The 21,017-nt window shown below is 43.8% G+C and overlaps 1 protein-coding gene across 7 annotated transcripts in view; it reads right to left on the bottom strand.

Annotated features, from left to right (window-relative positions):
* COPZ1 (coat protein complex I subunit zeta 1) overlaps window positions 1-21,017 on the bottom strand; it is a 906,679-nt gene that overhangs the window by 91,721 nt on the left and 793,941 nt on the right. The gene's annotated exons all lie outside the window — the stretch shown is intronic.

Below are 21,017 nucleotides of genomic sequence, written 5' to 3'. Positions count from 1 at the left end.
TATATATGACATCCTGAATAATGCATAACACTTGTACCGTCATGAAACGCATTTAACACCAATCTGCTTCATGTGGAATATTTCTAGATATGCGATGCGGTGATATTGCATTTTGATAATTTGTAGAACCCTTACTAACCCAATGTTATGCTGAAGCACTTACTCATTTGGCGCCCAAGCTGTCCAGCTGCAGAGGAGCCTCCAAGGCCAAGACTAGGAGCCGTGGATATGGAGGCGCCAGCCTGCTCCCCTTCTTCAGATGGGCAGGTACAAAGGTAAGGAAGCAGTAGAGGTCAAAGCGCACAACACGGGCGCACTGTGCAAGCGCATAGCACTTTTCAGTCCGTTAGAGCCTTTGCCATTGTGTGCATGCTTTTCACCAAATAGCTTTATAATACTCTAAAATCAAATAGATGTTCTATCTGAGTGATAATACATCCTCCCAAGGGAGATCAATGGTGAGATGCCTATACTGTCTGCACCTAGCTCTGCACCTTGCCACAAAATATAATATACCTCCACTTTTCCCATTTATATTAGGATTTTGTTTTTTAACCTATGAAGGTTTGTGATATCTGGATAACACAAAAGTAGATATGAGGTATAGTCTTTCATAGTGGTGATTTCACTTTTAAGTGGTGAGGTGGGTTTCCATGGAAAAGTTGTTAGTTCTCATGTCATGGATCTCTGCAGAGCCTTGAAGCTCTGATTCTGTGGGCAATACATCTCAGGAGGATGTCCTAGTTTCATTACCTGTAAAAAGAAGAATGGGTTTGGCCTCTATTCAGTAAGGCCGGACCAATATATCATTAATAACTACAGAAAATGCCAATACTGATACTCATTCAGACTCAACAATTATTCCAACAACCAGATGACCTAAACACTCGGAGTGGAAAAAATGTAATTTTTCTTTTGAAGAATTTTTTCTTTCTTATTTTATACCTTTGTGTTGATAAAAAATTATTTTTAGGATTTAACAATACAAATAAATGCAATTATAAACATACACTGAAGACACCACAACATTTAACTCACTAAGACACACAAATGTGATACATATAAAATACAAATCTATATACAATTGAAAACACAGAAAATCTCTTATAAAGCTTTTGTTCTAAACAGGTTTTAACCTTCACGTTTCAAAATATACAGTGCCTCTGAGTCTTAATTATAAACATAACATTTTTTATTTATAATTCAGAGGCCACATCCAAATGGTGGACCTACTAGGCTCACTTAATATTCCCAAAATCTATATACACTTAATCAATGGTGAGCAACATGTGGTCTACCCATCTTAGTGGGCACCTATTTGGTGAGAAATGAGACCAGTCGACGCGTTTCGAACCCGTGAGACATTAATGTCGGGTTCTCCTTAGGACGCAGAACATCAAGCTCAATCTTTTCTCAAACGAACATTCATCTCCTTGATCACCAGCCGGTGAAACGAGTCGCCATGAGCAACTTGTGTATCTTGAAAATAATGCTCCTTCCCACATTCACTTGTTTGCCAGATGTTTTTATTTTCCAGAGTATTTGCTTTGTTCTCCTTCGAATCACCGGAGTAAATCAACGCTTCAGCCCGCTAATTCATTTCTGGTTAAATTTTTTCCAATCAGAGTGTTTAGGTCATCTGGTTGTTGGAATAATTGTTGAGTCTGAATGAGTATCAGTATTGGCATGTTCTCTAGTTTCATTACCAGCATATGCGAAGAGATAAGCTACAGCTGGAGGGGGCAAGTGCAGACCCACATTTGTTCCGTCATTCATTGATGTTGCCATGTTTATTGATTCACACAAACTTACATTTTTAAATGTCAGATGTTTCCAATATATTCATTACAAAACATGACTGGGTCTCAGAGTTTGTTCCGAGAGGAAAGCTTCCAACTGCAGGAGGTGGGAGGCGATGTACGGTGTGTAGAGAAGAAAAGTTCACAAACTAATACATAGCTGAAAGCAGACGAAGATGGGGCAGGAGCGTGAGGTCAGCAGATTCTTCTGATTTCGGATGCTGGAGAATGATCATCACAGGTCTATTATGTCTCATCTGTATCATGGTGCAGAACCAAGCTGGTTCGGTTCTCTTTCAAGTGAAGATCTCAGCCTGACCTCAAGATACAGCTGTGTAAAGCAATAATTCTCACAGCAGGGAGCACTGGGCCTCGCACCAAGCAGGAGTACCTACAACATGGGCATAATGAATCCTATTCCAAGTCATTTGTACGTTTGTCTTATTCTCTTATTGTGTTTCAGCAAATAGCCCAAACCCCATTTCCCTGCAACCTAATACCTATTCTCCTCTAACACATCTATTAATTCCACATTTCATTTGCAATAGCCCCGCCCAAGGCAAACTAGTAATCACACCTAACTCGTCTTAATTTAATCTACCACAAAGAAACTAGAGTAAATGCATGGAATAATTTCCTTGAGAAGACAGACTAATCCTAATAATCACATGGTTAACCAGTAACACTAGGTTACAGAACAGCATGCTGCCTGGGTTAAAGGACTGTTTTAAACACCTCGTCAGGGGTAGTAAGCAAAACATAAATGCATTCACAATACAAACAGCAAAGAGCACCCGAACAGTATGGTTAAAGTTGTCAGATTAAGATTTTAAATCTCTCTCAACAAGTATCCTAAACAATGCTACCTTTTTTCTACAAAAGCTAATACCGGTTTTGAAACTCTTGCCAAGTTTAACACTGACAATCTTGCTCTACCTATTGCGGGCAAAGGAATTATATTCTTTAAACTCCATATCCTGCTTGACCTTTTTTCATTATTTTAGGCTGTGTGCACTTATTTAAAAGCTACTTTTCAGTATACTCCAGGTGGCTGCAATTATTTACCTTCTCAAACCTCCAATCACAAGCGAAGGGCTGGTGACTTATGCGCTTTTATCTTCTCGTTATTATCTTATCAGTGGGATGCAACCAACTTCTACTCCCCTCATCACCCCATTAATGAGGTCACGTCCTTGATAAGCGCAGTCCGGAACAATCTCTACTCATCATATACGATTAGAAAAGTATCAGCTGAGATGGAAAAGAGCCAGCAATGTACAAGCATAATAAGGGGAGAAACTATGCAAGGAACATAGCAAGCCAGCACAAAAGGGCAACCTTCATGTTTGGATGGCCTCAAGTAAGGATGTCATAACTCGGACTATACACAGTGGGGGTTCCTCTGCGAGGCCGTTTGGGCGTCGCCCCTCCTCATTATTTTGCCCAAGGCAGCTGTAAGCAGCGTTTTGCAAAAAACAAAAAATGTGTAATAAATATTATTAATACCTTTGATAAGTGTAAGTAAACACTCAGCCCGCCCTCTGCAGTCAGCACATAGTATCAGCAGCGGGTGATCGTGTGTGTGTGCGTGACGCACGTCATTACATCCCTAGGCTTCCCGGCTTAGGGAGGTGGGGCTAGGAGCAGTCAGAGTGCAGTGTAAACAACTGCGCATCTCGGCTGGTCGGTGCCTTTACCTGACCAGCCAGACATGCAGTTTTCAAAACTCTGGCATCTAGAATGAAGGAGCCGGGGGGAGTGGTGTCGAAGCCGCATCCACTGGTCTCCTGATGAGCGGCGAGTTGTCCTATCCTGGCCAATCCATGCGCTGGCAGCGAGGTGGGAGAATGATCTGCCGCCGGCGGTCGCTCTTCGGATGCGGGGGACAGTGGCGAGGGCGCGGTCTGCGGAGCGGAGCTGGCGGGTGGGGGTGTAGAGGCTGAGTCGGCTGTTGAGGTACATTGGTCCGGTGTTGTGGAGTGCCTTGTGTGCGTGGGTGAGGAGTTTGAAGGTTATCCTCTTGTTGACAGGGAGCCAGTGCAGGTCTCTCAGGTGGGGTGTGATGTGGCTGTGGCGAGGGATGTCGAGGATCAGGCGTGCGGAGGCGTTCTGGATGCGTTGCAGCCGTTTCAGGAGTTTGGCCGGGGGTCCTGCGTAGAGTGCGTTTCCGTAGTCCAGTCTACTGCTGACGAGGGCCTGGGTGATCGTCCTCCTTGTTTCGGTGAGGAGCCACTTGAAGATCCTGCCAAGCATGCGGAGGGTGCTGAAGCAGAAGGAGGAGACTGCGTTGACCTGATTCGTCATGGAGGGTAGAGTCGAGGATGACCTCTAGGTTGCGTGCGTGGTCGGTGGGTGTTGGGGGTGTTCCTAGTGCAGTCAGCCACCAGGAGTCGTCCCAGGCCGAGGGGGTGGATCCGAGGATGAGGACCTCCGTCTTGTCCGAGTTCAGCTTCAGTCGGCTGTTCCTCATCCAGTCGGCGACGGCCTTCATTCCTTCGTGGAGGTTGTTTTTTGCGGTGTGGGGGTCCTTGGTGAGTGAGAGGATCATCTGTGTGCAGCGTAGGAGATGATGTTGAGGTCGTGCCGTCATGCGGTGCCATGTAGACGTTGAACAACGTTGGGCTGAGGGATGGGCTGAGGGGTACGCCGCAGATGATCTCGGTGGCTTTAGCGTCTCTAGACAGAGAAAGCAGAGTCAGAGAGAAGGGGCATGTCCACGGGACTCGGAGCATATTCACCAATCACTGCACGGCTTTATTGTGAAACCGTGCAGTGATCGGTTAATCTGCCCTAGCTCTGAGCCTTTCTCTCTCCCCCTCCCCTCTGCGTGCGTAGTTATACGCCATTACACACGACAACAGGGAGTGTGGAGAGAGAGAGAGAGCCAAGGGGCCTGAGCTTGCCTTCGTGGTAGCCCCTTCCCTGAGTCGATGCCAGGCATAGCACACAACCAGGCCTCGTACACAACTTCATTTTGGCGTTGGCTGTGCAATGTGCGTTGGTGTCCTAAAGATTCGGATCAGGATTGAGATAAGTGACGTCACGTGAATAGATGTCGCATCATGTTTGGTCGCTACGGGGCTCTCCATTTTTTACCCTCTGTGTGTAATAGACCAAACCTGAACTCTGCAATAGTACCAACCAGTCTCAATCTCTTTGAAGTTAAATCAAAGGCAGTGACTGGTTGTGAACAGTACAACCCGTCACTTCATTTAATATAACTTCAAAGAGACTCTTTTTTCGTGGAGCGCTTTACAGGCGTGACAGTTACCAGGAGACACAGGCAGTGACAGGTTGTACCGTACAACCCGTCATCACTGCCTATGCTGTAACTTCAAAGAGACTCGTTTTTCTTGGAGCGCTTTACATGAGCACCAGTTACCAGGATATATTACATGTCCTGGTAACTGGTGCTCATGTAAAGCGCTGCAACTTTGCGCTATGATAAAACTGAAAAACGAGTCCCTTTGAAGTTACATCAAAGGCAGTAATGACAGGTTATACAGAACAACCCGTCACTGCCTTGAATTTACCTTTAAGGAGACTCGTTTTTCAGTTTTATTATAGCGTAAACTTGGGAGTGTTTTATATGAGCACCAGTTACCAGGACCTATTATATGACCTGTTAACTGGTGCTCATGTAAAACACTCCAAGTTTGCGCTATATAAACCTGAAAAACGAGTCTCTGAAGTAACATTAAAGGCAGTGACCGGTTGTACTATTGCAGACTTAAGGTTTTGGACATATTTGAATCACAGGATGTTGAGCCGACTTGAGGCTCGAACCTGCTTTCTCAGCCGTGAAGTCAGTAGCTCTAGCCTTATGACACAACCTCGCACACAAGAATGTAAGCGTTTGCAATATATTATATTAAAAAAGTCATAGTAGTTGTTTATTTATCTTATGCAATTCATAGCCATTGACAAAACCAATAGTCCTGGGATGGTGTATGTAGGTGTACTGTTACTTCTTGTGTTATATCTGGACGAATGGACAGAAGCAGCAAAATACCAGTGGGGCACACACTATGCTAAGCACAGATTTTTAACTTGACTGTCTTAAGCCACGCCCTTAATTACAGCGGCCATGCCCCCATGCTCTCAGACCCACAGTTTTTTCATCCCACTTAAAGCCCTGTGTGTCACTGAAAGAAAATGAAAGTGGGCACTCTCAGGCAGGCAGAGAAAGGAAACATGAAGGTGCCCAAGAGGCTGAATGCTCATTCTGGCGCCAGTGAAGTAGTCCAGCAGTCCAGTCCCCATGATGCGTCCAATCCTCAGATCTTGTAGATACTACTTCCGGATTGAAGAATGCATTTGTTAACCTGACACAGGGGGACTGGGAATGTTTTCGAGGTGTGCGATTCACAGCAGTATGGTTTCACAACTCAAGCACCAGCTTTAGACAGGAATGGTGTTCTCAAAGTGAGAACAATTAAGCTTGGCTTTTGATGCAATTCAAACGACTCCTTCCAGAGGTGAGCTCTGCACCATCATCGTGTATCCATTTGTCATCTCATTCTCACAGGCACCTTTGAGGGAGGATCTCAACAATAATTTACAATAGTCACCATTTTGTTGCAATTAATAAAATGGATGAAAAGTTCTAACAACTATATTTACAAAGCAATTACATTTTTAAATAAAAAAACTAATTTTACAACATGTAAGTATCAGGGACAGAAAATCAGGACCACAATATGGCCGAGTAAAATAAGAACGCTTTGGGTTTATGTGTTGGTGTTGACGTTCGCAGCTATTAAAGACAGACATGCTGATTTTGTCTACAAAAAGGGAACAATACGTTAATCCTGATATTTCTTCTTGAACGCTTTTAGTTTGACCTGCATGCTGCTAGTTTATGACCGGCTTAGTTGTTTGATAAATAAAAAAATCTGTGAGGTACTCAGCATTGCTATCTTGAAATCGGTTATGAAGCTCTGTGGTTATACTGAATAAGCAGCTACCTATGTTATTATATGACCTCTCTTTATTAATATAAATGCACTTTTGCATAATTGCTTTATTAACCTTCTTGCCTTCTCAAATTGGCTTGAAAATGCACCATTTGCCCACTCTTTTTCCAAAATTATCTTGGGGGGGGGGAGAGAACCCCCCAAACCCCTCTAGGTCATTCGGACTCGCTCGCTACGCTGGCTCGCTGTGGTGCACTCCAACACAAATTTTACAACTTACCGCTTTCAAATTTCACCAGCCGCCACTGACTATACATGTTTGCATGCACTCATACAGATAGCCATAGGCAGCCAGTTTGAGTGCCCGAGACACTCATGACACTATGTCTTCACACACAGTTTATCTACTCTTATGTGAAAGAATGCAAAGTCTGCAGGACATGTTAGATGTGGGACCCTTCTTTGTTTTCTTTACTTCAATTATGCTATAATTAGTTTTTTGCAGGACATATTCAAGAAACTCAGCAGTTTTTCCTTTATCATTCTGATATTTATCATATCATGCTTCAGATCCAAATGTCAGTTTATATTTCTCTATATATAACTGCTCCGACAGAAAATGTTTTTAACTGGTGAAGAAACAAGTTACTTACCTGTAACTACAGTTATCCTGTATGGGTATCTTTCATAGATTCACATGCCTGAATCATTCCCCGTCGTCGTAGTGGGAGTCCCACTGTACATAAATAACAAAGTAGTAATTCGTAAATAGTACCTTTCCATAGGCTATTATGGTAGCAACCATATACTCTATAGCCTATTAGTCTCCTTTTACAAAAAGGACCAAACTGAAAACTTAGCCAACCAGCACCCTCTAGAACCTTCCCAAGAGAAGCGGAGTCTCTCAGATTTTCCAGCACAAGTGTAGTCAGTACTGTATCCTAGAGGTGCCTCTCCAGGGAGGAGGGTGGGTTGCATGTGAATCTATGAAAGATACCAATACTGGATAACTGTAGTTACAGTTAACTTGTTTCTTATCCAGTATTGGGGTATCTTTCATAGATTCCCATGCCTGAATCAGAATAGTAAGCAGTTCCTTATCTGTATGTATGTATAAATACATATATATATATATATATATATACACACATACATATACACACATATACATACATACATGTAAACCTATGAATGAATATTCATAAAATGTAATCTTATGTATGGTTGTCAGAGAAAAGCACCCTTGTGGACGGTGGGTAGTGCTATAATAACCTTACATGCAATATTAATCCAAAGATCTGAACATAAAACAGTGCATAGAATACTTAACAAGCAAAGTAGGAAAAAAGCATTATGCATGGATACATTTAGGAGACATAGACTGCAATCAAACCTCTCCTGAAAGAGGCTTCCCTTAAGAAAATAGGTTCCTCAACACTGCCTGTCCGACAGATGCGTCAGCCCGATGTGATGACTTCAGGCAGTAATGCTGCGCAAACGTGTGCGTCGTCTTTCACGTAGAGCACCTCTGCAGATTTTTTCAAGTGGCACTCTGGCAAATAGAGCAGTTGATGCTGAAACTGCTCTAGTGGAGTGCGCTCTCACAAACCTTGATAATGGCTTGCCAGCCTTGTCATGGCAAAATTGAATTGCGCTTGCTATCCACCTGGATATAATAGCTTTAGAGACTGCAGTGCCTTGACAGCTTTGACCATAAGCTACGAATAGCTGATTTGATTTCCTTATTTCTTTAGTTCTTTGCAAATAAAATTTAAGGCATCTCTTGAGGTCTAGAGTGTGTAGTGCTCTTTACGCAGGCGTGGAGAGGTTAGGGACGAACGTCCTCAGAATGACTGTCTCATTCAAATGGAATTGCGAAGGGACTTTAGGGATGAACTTGGGGTTCGTCCTCAGAATGACCATTTGATCAGTGAAGCGCAAGAACTGATGGGATATGGTGAAGGCCTGCATTTCACTAATCCTTCTTGTCGAAGTAAGTGCTAGAAGAAGTGCGACTTTCCAGGTCAAGTACTTCAATTCTGCCTTGTGAATGGGCTCGAATGGTTGTTTTAGCAACTGAGGCAACACCACATTAAGCTGCCATTCCGGAGGTGAAGCTTTGATGGGTGGAAAAGCTCTAAACAGTCCTTTCATAAATTGCTTTATGACTCTTGATGACCATAAAGGTGGAGTATGAGGCAATCGTCTGTATCTTGATATAGCAGCCAGGTGAACTCGGACTGACGAGTGTGCAAGACCAGAATTTTCTACAGAAAGCAAATAAGGCAGAATCTCTTCTGGCGCAGAGAGAAATGGATCTATCTCCTTGCATTTGACTATACACAGAAGCGTTTTCACTTAAGCCTGTAAGTCTTATTGGTGCTTTCAGCTCTAGATTTGCCAATAATGTCTTTGCAGTCTTGCGCAATGCTCAAATCTCTAAATTCAAAGAATTCAGGAGCCATGCATGCAGTTGCAGAGAAGCTGGCTCCGGGTGACGCACTTGGCCCTTGGTCTTTGTCAACAGCGTTGGCGACACAGACAGATGGGCTGCGATTCCAACAGAAGAAGGAGTTCTGTGTACCAGTGCTGTCTGGACCACCTGGGGGCTTTCAGCAGAATGCGGCAACGCTCCCATTTCATCTTCGTAAGGACCCTGGGTATCAGAGGAATGGGGGGGAAAAGCGTATCCATAGATCCCTGACCAGCGCATCAAAAGAGCATTCCCTCTTGAGTTTGGGAGAGGGAATCTGCTTGCGAAGGATCGGCATTTGGAGTTGAACTGGATTGCAAATAGATCCAGTGCTGGCTTTCCCCAGATTGCAAATATCTCGTCCAGCTGTGCTTGTTCCAGCTCCCATTCGTGACAGCTATCACAAATGCTCAAGGTATCCGCCAAGGTATTCCGGAGACCCGGGACATGTTCTGCTGTCAGGGAAATGTGGTGGAGCATCAGCCAGTTCCACAACAGCTGGGCGTTCTGTGACGGAGTTAGAGATTTTGCGTCTCCTTGCTTGCTGATGTAAAACATGCTTGTGGTGTTGTCCGTCCGGATCAATACCGACGACCCTTGTATTCGAGGAAGGAAAGCCCGAAGAGATAGGAAAATGGGTTTCAGTTCCAGTCTGTTTATGTGTATCTGCCATTGAGCCAAGGACCACTTCCCTGACTTGCAGGTCCTGTAAGTGTCTTCCCAGCCTTCCATAGAAGCATCTGTTGTAACTATGTAATCTGGGATGACTGGAAGAAAAGACTGGCCTTGGGACAGATGTGAAGTCTGAGTCCACCACCTTAGGGCCTCCTTCATCCGAGAAGTGACGTTGATTACATCGTCGAAGGAACCTGAGGTTTGAATCCATTGATGCTGCAATTCCTTTAGAAGAGGTCTCATGTGCAATCGTGTTAGTGGCACGAGATCTATTGCGGAAGAGAGCATTCCCAGTAGAGATTTGAACTCACTCACAGAAATACACTTTTTTCTGTACAGCTTGAGTGCTAATGCTCGTAACCTTTGTTGCCTTTCCTCGGAAAGGAAAGCTTTGTCCTGGATGGTGTCCAGCTAAGCTCCCAGAAATGTTGTTATTCGGCTTGGGAAAATTGAAGATTTCTGAAAATTGACTGAGAGACCCAATTTGTGAAAAAGAGTGAGGCAATCTTTTGTTGCATTCTCCATTAGGCGAGAAGATGGCGCCTTTAGCAGCCAGTCGTCGAGGTAAGGGAATACCTGATGACCTTTGCTTCTCAAGGCTGCTACCACTTGAACTAGGAATTTTGTGAACGTTCGTGGGGCCGATTTGAGGCCAAATGGAAGGACTCGGAATTGATAGTGGGTACCAGCCACTGTGAACCTCAGGAATTTCCTGTGTTTCGGATGAATAGGGACATGGAAGTATGCATCCTCAAGATCCAATGAAGTCATGAAATCGCCCTTGTTGAGGCGTCGTAGGATGTCTGAAAGAGTAACCACGCTGGATGTTTGACTCTTTAGAAATGTGTTCAATTTTCTGAGGTCTAGGATAAGCCTCCACTCTCCCGACTTTTTGCGAATGAGAAAGAAGCGGGAGTAAAAGCCTTTCCTCCTTTGGGAAAAAGGGACCTTTTCTATTTCCCCTTTCTGAAGCATGACACTTGCTTCTTTCTTGAGTAAGAGAAGGTGAGGGGGGTGCGATCCCCTGGGAGGGGTATTGGGCTGCTTTTGGATGAACTCTAATGTGTGGCCATAAGAGATGAGATCCAGGACCCACTTGTCTGAAGTGATGTCTCGCCACTGGTAGATATGCTCGGAGATTGTCGCACCGTTCGGGGGTAAAGGAAAAGCATCTGGTACCCTGTTGCAATCACTGCTTGCGGCAAGTGTCACGGCCTTGGGATACCGGCTTTCGTTTGGAGCCTTGCCTGGAGAAACCAGCTGTATTCGCTTGGCGGTAGGATTGCGGCTGATAGGTCTGATAGGACTGGGAACATTGGTAAGTCCCCCTATAATTGGAGAAGCCCCTACCTCGGGCTCCTCGAAAGGGCACCTTGCGGTACTGCAGGGTTCCAAGCGCCTTAGCTGTGTCCGTATCTTTCTTAATGGCGGTAAGCGCCTGATCAATATGGCTGCCGAATAGGCTGTCACCATCATAGGCCATATCCAAGATCTTTGTCTGGACTTCCGGGCGGAAATTTGTTGCCTTTAACCACCCTTTACGTCTTAAAACTGCAGCGCCGGTAACTGTCTGAAACCACTTGTGGCAATGTCAATTATTTCAGACGCTGCTCTCTCTCCTTCCGTGAGTATTTTAAGAAACTCCTCCTTACTATCTTCCGGGATGACCTCCTTCATTGAACCGATGTCGGACCACATTTGTCTATCATAACAGGCTAAAATGGCGAAAGCGTTAGCCGCCCTAACTGAGACTGCCACCATTAAGGAGAATCTTTACCCAATTGAATCAAGGCGTCGACCTTCCTGGTCTGGTGGAGAAATGATAGGCGTAGATGGATTTTTTGATCATCTCTGAGCCGCCTGAGAGATCACAGAGTCCGGTTTAGGGTGACTTGTAAGACACGCAGAAGAGCCCTCCGGTGCTCTATATTTTTTATCCAACCTTGGCAGCACAGGAACCACGGAGTTTGGTGCCTTCATGACCTTGATCCCTTCTTGCCAGATATGATCAATGATGGGTATTGATCTGACAGTCTTTCTTGCCTGGTCCTTAAAATCATAAAGGAAACAGTCCAATCGATGCACAATTGTTGGCAGATGAAACCCGTTTGCGGCTCTGTCCATAATATTATGGAATCTTCCGATATCCTCCTAAGGGGAGTCCGAAGGATGATGAGGCGGTGGGGATGGCGTTGGCGCTATGTAGTCATCCCTCTCATCCACTGGTGGAGGAGGGTTTGGTATCTCTCCTTCTTCCTGCTCCTCCTCAGACGTAGTAGGGTCTTCTCTGGGAGGAAGAGGAGTCATGGGACATGGTGCCATCCCAGGAGTGACAGGAGGTGGAGGCAGTGGTGCTTGTGGAGCTACCTGCGGAGGTGGGGGAGTTACGACAACATCCTCTTGAGGAGGAAACCTTCTCTTACAGTCTGCCAACATATTCTGAAGGTCTAGAATTAACGCCGGAGGAAACGGCACAGGCTGCTGTCTAGGCTGCTCAAAATATTGTTGGTACTGAACAGGAGGGGTCGGATATTGCTGGTAATACTGTTCATCGTCATATTCATCATCCTCTTCCTGATATTTAATGTTCAGTTCAGAAGGACTACGTGCGGCTTGAAACTGGCCTTCGTCCTCATCCGGATCCGCAACATCCAAAAGATGGCTGGGAGGTAGCGGAGACATTTTTGGTGTCCTGAATTGAGGTTGCGCAGACTGCTGGAATGGGGTGACAAACCTGCATAATAAACTGGATTTTTCAAGGTTAGTGTCGTCGAGGACGGAGAAATTCTCGTAGTCGATGGGGCAGTCGTAGATGGTAAACCAGTGATAGTCGACGGTACAGTCACAACCGGTGTGATTGCCATCATTGGAACATCTCCAGTCGACGACAGTGTCGTCGTCGACGGTGGTATTGTCTTCACCGACGTTGGTGTCGTCCTAGACTGTTTCGTCGTCGGCTGTCTCAACGTCGACGGTGGTGTCATCGTCGATGTCTTAGTCGACGACAGCTTCGCTGACAGGCTCGTCGACGATGTGGTCTTTACTCTCGTCAACGTTGTACTCGTTGACGATAAAGGTAGCTTTGACGGTATAGAACCTTTTGTTCTTGCTGTCGATGTGGTAAACGATTTCGATGACGAGAGTCACAGTAGTCATCGTCGAAGTAGAAACAGGCATCGACGGTGAACTTGACCCCGAAGAAGACTTGTGGCCAGTATTACCCTTGGAATGGCTAGAAGACTCTGGTTCTGCCTTTGACGCTCCTGGAGTCTGAGGGGATCCAATCTCTGAGGAGACCTTGAGCTGTTTCTCCTTTTTAAGAGATTCCTTGGCCACATGAGAGACCTTAGAATGTTTCCTTCTCTGTTCAGGCTGACACTCAGGCGACCTGAGCCTCTTGAGTGACATAGAGGACAAGTCGCTTTCCACATCAGAAGAAGCAGACTGCTTCTTTTTTAGCCATATTAGAAGTTTTCCTTCTCTATCCCTCAAGGTCTTGGTTGAGAAGGTGCAGCAAATCTTGCATTGTTTTGTCTCATGGCTGGGATAGAGATAATAAATACAATCTTTGTGTGCATCGTCCATATGCACCCTCTTTTTTCACACAGGATTTACAGGCTCTAAATAATCCTTTTTTATCAGACATTCTTCTTAAAGAAATCTAAAGGAGACTTATCTGAGAAACTGACGAAAACTGAGCAGAGCTCAGGGAGACTCCCTTTCACAACTAAAGTGCGGTGAAAATCTGTGGGACTCAGCCTCTCTTGGGAAGGTTCTAGAGGGTGCTGGTTGCTGATTGGCTAAGCTTTCAGTTTGGTACATTTTGTAAAAGGAGACTAATAGGCTATAGATTATATGGTTGCTACCATAATAGCCTATGAAAACTAATTACTACTTTGTTATTTATGTACCGCGGGACTCCCACTATGACAGGGAATGATTCAGGCATGTGAATCTATGAAAGATACCCCAATACTGGTTAATCTTGTGCTAATGTAAGCTGCTTGAATTCAGGTGGTAAAATACTCATGTAAATCGCTTAGATCCCTGTTGGGTTATGTGCCATGGCTTCCAAGTGCTAAGACTGCGACTTTTAATTAATGTTTTTCTTTGAGCTAGAGGTGCAACAACCAGTTAAAATCTGCATCCTGCAGAAAAAGCCACTAATTCTCTGTACCTGGCTTTAGGTATCAGCATGATGTAACTTGGTTTGAAAACTACCATAGATTTTAAGAACTTAGTCAAACACGAAGGAGTCAAAGCAATTAAAAGTATAATGGACCAGTTTCTCTCTGTGGTTGAAAAGATGGACTCTTCCCAAAAGTAAGGCTCCCCACTCTGAAGTCATTCATTTAACTTAGCTCTGTGCACAGGTGCTCTTTTGGATGAGACGGTAACAGAACATCTTCAAAGCAGCAGACCAGTCTATGACCAAAGAGCAGATTCTAGATGTTTGTTATTCCAAGCAGTTAATGTATGCAGGTGGAATTTGGAACTTTCATTGGATTTGCTAACCACAAACTGTGTTCCATGTGAAGGGCATTTTATGTGATTTACTCCCTGGAAAAGGTGCAGCACTATCAAAGTCTTGGAGCATATCTGAGAGTTGGCACAACTACACCAGAGAAGGTGATGCTCTAGAGAGTGAGGCACTGTTACTTGTTTTTCTAAATTACAGATTCTGATACGGCTGGATTAAGAGTTTTCTTGGGGAAAGAACCCTTGAGCATCCTGGGAGCCATTTGTGGTGCCTGTTTATTTTGATATGATTTCTGCACAATATTATTCTTGGCAGACGTTTTAGAGGCAAACATGGAATATACTGTAGACTTTCCGTGACAAAAACCCACAATTATTCACCTGAGCAGAATTTAAGGTTTAAGAGTGCAGCCCTTATGTATATCCCGCTGCTCTCAAAGACCGTGCGTTTTCATCCAGCACTGAATACATGGCTTGCTCTAGCTTTTGGGAGGTCCAGGTACTAGTGTTTTGCAACAAACTATAATTATCTACAGATTGACATTTTGTTTCTTAGCTTTATAAGGTGTTTAAGTGCGGCCACCACTGACCAACAGTTATACTTTGGCTGTTTTACGCACCTTATAATGCTCAATTAAACATTGTGACAACAAATTACTCAGCTAATGTTACTGACCCTCCATTGCCATTCTCTGGTTGCTCCTGTGTTTGAGATAAAAGTATTATTGATCTGGTGACAGTTTTTAACTATTCGCAGTGTACAAACATCTTTTGTTAATGACAAACATTGAAAAATAAATTTGGTTGCACATTTAATGGATTGAAGATTATCAGCCAGAAAAAGAGCAGCTTCTGCACCTAAACTAGCAAATGAGATTTATTCTTTACAGTCTTATCAAAGGCCAAGGATACAAGGCAAGAGCTGAACGCAAAGTCAATCTTTCATGAAAGGCTATTCAAATTGAGCAGTAAGAGCAAAATAGGACACATTCCTGGATGGTATGAAGATGCATATAGTTGTCACCTGTTGATGCGCCATCAAGTACTTCTTTTTGACATTCTCCACAGCAAATTACACTGCTCTTATTACAATCCTTTACACTGCTATGGGTCAAGGAGCTCGTCAACATCCTACTGCTCCATTTAAACCAGGGACACTCGCAGCACGACCTAGGGACCGCTTGCGGCCCTTCTCATCTGTACATGTGGTGAATAGCAGTACTGGACTGCGATTGACTGGACTAGAAGTTAGAAAATGCCTAATAAAAGTACAAGCATTTTATTTACATTAACTGTAATAAAGGAAATAAAAAACAGAAGTCATTCTGCACCACTTATCTTTGAGGAGGGTCAGAGTTATTTTATTTGTAAGATTATGTAAAATAATTACAATAACAAGAAAAATGTATGAAAAGAAAGAAATTATGAATCGGAAAATAGAGTTATAGTTCCACTGGCTCACACGCCGTACTACTGTCAATACTAAACATGGTTAATCAGAGTTCTCCCTTTATTACTGCATGCTCAAAGTACGGTAGAGGATGAAAGTAAGACAAAAGAATTTAAGTGGCAAAGGCCAAACCCAGCTACCTTGACTATCCTCCTTGTGATGCTATGGCTCGGTGAATCAAAACAACTAGATTTCAAGAAAAAAATAACTGCTTTTTAAGCTAATAAAGTTATTAAAGTGTTTGTTGTACTGGACTACAACAAAATCTTATTCCCACAGTTTCTAAAACAGTTAGCGAAGGCAAATTATAGAACATTATGTATCACAAAGGCTCCTAAAATACATAAAAATGTCATAAATAAATAGACTTAAAATATCTTTAGGAACACATTCATGTTTAAAAACACTAACTAAGAAAGTGAACACAGGGAAGAAGCATGAACAAGCGGGCAGTGGCCCTATACCAGCAAGGAACTGGCTTCTCAACGAACAGTAAAGTGAGTTAAAGGAGATGTGGAGGACTTGTGACAAATAATTTTGGCAACTGCATTAGTAAGTATTGTCACATCTTTGTCTCTTCTAGAGACTAGGGACTTCATTTAGAGAACAGTATGGTTTAAGACTGGAGTCCACATTCCATATACGCTCATCCCCCTAGGCCCACCTTATCCCCCTAACTTGCTGGCATCAATGCAGCCCTCAGTCACACTGCAAACCATATTTTGTGACTCCTGGGGAAATGTCTGAGAATGCCCAGGATTTAAACACAATATGGGAAAGTCAATTAAACAGCTTCCCAAAGAATAGACAATAATGCTTGAAGAAAGCTAGCAATGTAATCCAGTTTCCTGCCCTATTCATGTCTAAGATACAGTCATATTTGGGAGGCCGCTAATGCTGCCTGTGCTCTGAACGAAAGAGCACAAAGAATGGCAAGTATGAACTCCAAATACCATAAGACTTACAAATGCAAGAGACCCGAGCACCTGGCACTAGTGGTTTTACCCCTGTTGCCAGCAGCATAACCACAGTATGCCACATATAGGTGTCCAGAAAGAGGGAATGTTATTATTATTTGACTTAAATGTTGAAAGTTATATTGCAATCTAGGTCGTGCAACGTATTAATGATTGGTCAGCCATTGAAACCTTGTGACATTGTGGTTTACTGGTTTTCCAGTAGAAAAGCACCAGTTCCAGATACATCTGGCACTAATGTACGATTACAAAAATAGATACCATGAAAAACTGAGCCTCAGAAGGGAGGAATTAAACAACGTTCTCCTCGACCTCCTTAAAGAATTACGGCTGCAGGTGCCTGATCAATTCCTGGATATTCCACTCCTTTTTTAGCTGACATCAATTTAACATTCAATATTGTTAGGATCAGATCTGGAATGAAAAGGTCATCTAGTATTCCAGACTCCAAGCCTTTGCAACTTGCTTTCCATCTGAGAGAAACTCAAAACATTATGTGCCTGGAGCTGAAAGGGCAAGGAGGTAAGTGGCCTTATTACCACACTGAACTCTGACTGTCCTCATACCAAAACCCAAGGAGTTAAATATGACAGTGTATATGCCGCTACAAATTCCACGGTCTCCATATGTCCATTCTCAATTACCAAAAACAGACTGGTAGACAGTGACTCGAGTGACTAAAATCACTAGGGGGTGGGGTGGAGGGAGCTGCCCCTTGCAATGGCTAGTGCTCCATCCTTCCTCCAGGCCAAAAATCTTTTCTGTACCAATGCCTAGAATGACATCAGAGCAAAAGGGGTTCGGACGTAGATGCCCCAGGCTGAAGTACTTTAGTCAAGAGATTAGTTCTGACCTGCACAAAGGGCAGCTCCAGTCCAAGGACCTCTGCAACCCTCCTTACCAGCATGGCATATGAAGCCCCTCCACCATAGCCACAGTCAGTGGAGAGAGTATGCCAGTATCTAGTGATGTGTCCAGTCCATTGGATTCCCCAAGGTCCAAATACCAGTCCGTCCGGGATATTTGTTGTTCTAAAGGGTCCGTAGACCACTCCCACTCCTCACCCATACCTCAAAACGTCCTCAAAATGCACAGGCAATGACTTAGAACCTCAGGGCTTCGCTGAACTCGAGTGATGCTGAGCCGACTCCAATTTGCCAGGTAGAAGGATGGGACTGGCACCGGCAGCGCCGAAAGACACCAACTTTGGACCCGACGCAGGAAAGGTCGCATTGGCACGACTGGCCAGAGCTTACAGCCTTGAATCCGATGAACCCCTTCCGACCCCACGGAAAGGAAGGCTCACCACAGAGGTCGGCCCACTCAAATACGCGGCACATGGGCTCATAAAATTCCTTTATATGAGCGGGGTCTCTCCGGCTCTCGGAAACGGAGTGAGCAGCAAAGTCAAACCTGGCACCAGCTCCGCAGAACCGTGCCTAGAGCGTCGGTGCTCCTTACCGGTCTCGTAGGCAGATGACAGACAAGGTGAAGATGAAGTCCGCTTGGACTTCTTCCTTTTCTTGTGCTTCTGCCCAGAGTGTACCAAGGACCTCGAGTAACATGAAGAGGACTTTGAGCTCCTGGAGCAGTCCAGTGACGACCTCTTCCTTGAACGGGACCGGGATCTCCTCGGAGTCTCGCTGGCCACTGTCGACTGCCAGGTCACAAGGAGCTTCAAAGCTCACTCCAGGATGACCTTTGGAGCCATGGCCCGACAGTCCGAGCACTACTTTGTGTCGTGGTGACACTCGAAGCACCACAAACATCAACATGCCGGATTGACAGGTGCCACAAGGTTTAAAACCTGTTTGTCTATGGGACATAACCTTGACAGTTGAAAAAAATAAATCAACAAAAAGCCAGTCAAAAAAGAGACAGAGGGGTAGCTCTTCCCAGGATCAGCGCTTAACTGGCGTGGAAAGAAAAGTACTGACGTCCACGCGCATGGGTGACGCCTATATAGGTGACTGCAATGTCATAACAGACGATAATGACACAGACTCGCGGAGCCGAACGGAGCGGCGCGACAGCGCGCAAGCATGCAAATGTTTCCGGAACCAGCCTGATGCCTAGGGAATTAAAAGGCAAGGAATCTGCAGCAAGAAATCTTTTAGATACAGGTTTACCTAGATTCCTATTTGGAAACAGAGATATCTGGCCGACCAGCCGTTTATGCAGTATACACACCATTTAGGAGAAGGCAGTCTTGTTCTCCTTTTTGGCTCTTCTTCTATCGCTGAAGATAACCTCTTGATATATTTGTGATGGGAACAATTTCCAAGTCCCAACAGTTCTGAATGTGATTCGTAATTCCAAACACTTAGTGTTCGAAGACTGTTTTAGGTGAACAAACTATTTTCAAGAAGCTGAGGTTTTGTGTCCCCGTCTACACCCAAAAGTGCATGTGGTTAGTTTTCCTACACAGGTATTTGTTTAGGAGGAGCAAAATAATATATATTTCTACTGAAGAAGGTGGCATATCTCAATTAAGACCACCGAAGAGCATCGACGAATTTACAAACATGACCCACAGTGCTTGGACAATTAGAATAAATCAGTGAACACATCTAACTATACCCAATACACACTTTGTGAGAGAGTAATTCTTTCAGAAAAACTGATTGGAGTTTTTTTTAGATATTTGTCCTCCCTTTCTTGTTTTTAACTACATGTGAAGTATCGTTTTTATTTACATGTGATATACTGTTGATTATCTTTATGAACATGGGATGTATTGTTGATTTATATAGCATATGAAGGTACATGTTGGGTTTCTTCAGAATATTTTTATGGATTGTTGTTTTATTAACTATTTTGATCACAATTTGTATATGTGTTTTCATAAGGTCCTGTGGTAGCAAATCTGGCTGATTGCGGGGACTGGATGAAAGTAGATTCTTTAACCCGTTAAGTGCGCCCGTCGGACGTCGCGAGCACTACCTCGCTAGTGCTGTGCACGTCGGTTGACCAACGCGGCCCCGCCCACTCAATAGAACTCCCGTACCGTGGCGGAATTTGCGCCCCAGTTAAGGTCTTGTAAGGGGAATCTCATGGTAATTTGAGATATGAAAAAAAGACTTTCATCCAGAGCACTTTTTTCTATTTTCCCTCAAAACTCAAACTTAAGCTGTATTTTGGAAGTTTTCACAGTCCCCTCAAGGAATCCACAAACCCTAGGTGCCTTTAGAATCCCCAGGATGTTGAAAAAAGGACTCAAACTTGGCGTGGATACCTTATGTGAGAAAAAGTTGTGGCAGCCTAAGCGCAAACTACCCCATAATAGCCAAAAAAGGGCTCAGCACTGTGGGATAATTGGCCTGTTGCCAATAACAGATGCTTTTCTCAATATATTCAGCCTATTTCTTTTTCCTAATATTTCATAATATAAACATATCCGATCTATGGCATTCGACATAACTTTTACCAATCAACCTAGCAAGTCCACAGCCTTGACCACTGGGCTTAGCATAAACCTTCCAACAAGGCAAACTTCAGACATCGTCATAAAATTACGATAACATACAAAATTATAGCTGGCAAAATAGTATAACCACCATCTAAAAGGGTCTAACAAGTATTTTCACATGCAAATCTACCACCCTAGTGTTTGTCAAAGAGGAGCAACTAATACCAAAACCTTGCCTACTACAGTAATCTAAGTAACAAAAAAACTTGGTGAACCGTGTAATAGCAAACCACGGTTAAATGTCAATTTGGTTTAGCATAGGCTTTCAACAAAAAATACGCCATGCCTAGTGTCTTTGGCAGAACGTTTCATAATAAATCTGATTAGACCTCCGCTATCTTGCATAATTTTTCTAAAAAAAACAATAAGTCCATCAGCTATAAGCACTGATTTGTCGCTATAACCAATTCAGGTCTACTGCACTGAGCGTTTGATTTCCCACAAGGCAAAACATGTTGCAAAACATGTTGCCATAACCTAAGCCGCTCTCTCAGTATCACTTCTTAAAGTTTTCTCTGGCAATCATATATTGTTGACACCTGCACTATCAAAGCAGACTAAATAAAGTACAAAGGAAGAAGCTTTCCAGTCACAGTGAGGGAGCGGTTATAACTCCTTGCATCCATCGAAGTGAATTCAGAGAAATTTCTAAGTAGAGTCTACAATTTCATAAACCCGAAAGGTTCATTTTTATTTATCTATTCAAAATGGTAACTACTAACTTTTTATACCAGATTACAAATAAGCAGTGTGAGGATTGAACGAAGAGGGGCTGAAGT

Source organism: Triturus cristatus, chromosome 4_1, assembly GCF_964204655.1.
Source record: "Triturus cristatus chromosome 4_1, aTriCri1.1, whole genome shotgun sequence".
In the NCBI taxonomy this organism is placed as follows: Eukaryota; Metazoa; Chordata; class Amphibia; order Caudata; family Salamandridae; genus Triturus; species Triturus cristatus.
Note: the sequence above shows the minus strand (reverse complement) of the source record. Positions and strands in the feature narration are given on the sequence as shown.